Below are 504 nucleotides of genomic sequence, written 5' to 3'. Positions count from 1 at the left end.
TCGTTATCTGCCTGCCTCAGCCTCCCAAAGTGCTAGAATTACAGGTGTGAGCCACCACGCCTGGTAGATATTTCAAATTTGAGTAGGAAAACTTTTAACAACTCTTTGATGATGATAGTATAGTATATTTTGTATATGGTGATATTTCTACACTTCTCTAAACATATATTTCTATTTATGTGATCAGTAATTTTTCATCTGGATGAAATTAACAGAATAATACTGTTGTGAATCATGCCTTTCCATTATCTGCCAAAAAATGGCAGACACAGGCCAGGTGCAGTGGCTCATACCTATAATCCCAACACTTTGGGAGGCTGAGACAGAAGGATTGCTTGAGTTCAAGAGTTCAAGACCAGCCAGGGCAACACAGTGAGACCCCCATCTCTACCAAAAAAAAAAAAAAAAGAAAAGAAAAAGGCAGACATGATAGTACTGTGGGCAACAATGGAACACACTGGAACACATCCGTAGCAACTAATGACTTTTTTTTTTTTTTTTTTT

The sequence above is a fragment of the Mandrillus leucophaeus genome, unplaced genomic scaffold (genome assembly GCF_000951045.1).
Source record: "Mandrillus leucophaeus isolate KB7577 unplaced genomic scaffold, Mleu.le_1.0 Scaffold193, whole genome shotgun sequence".
Taxonomy (NCBI): Eukaryota; Metazoa; Chordata; class Mammalia; order Primates; family Cercopithecidae; genus Mandrillus; species Mandrillus leucophaeus.
Note: the sequence above shows the minus strand (reverse complement) of the source record.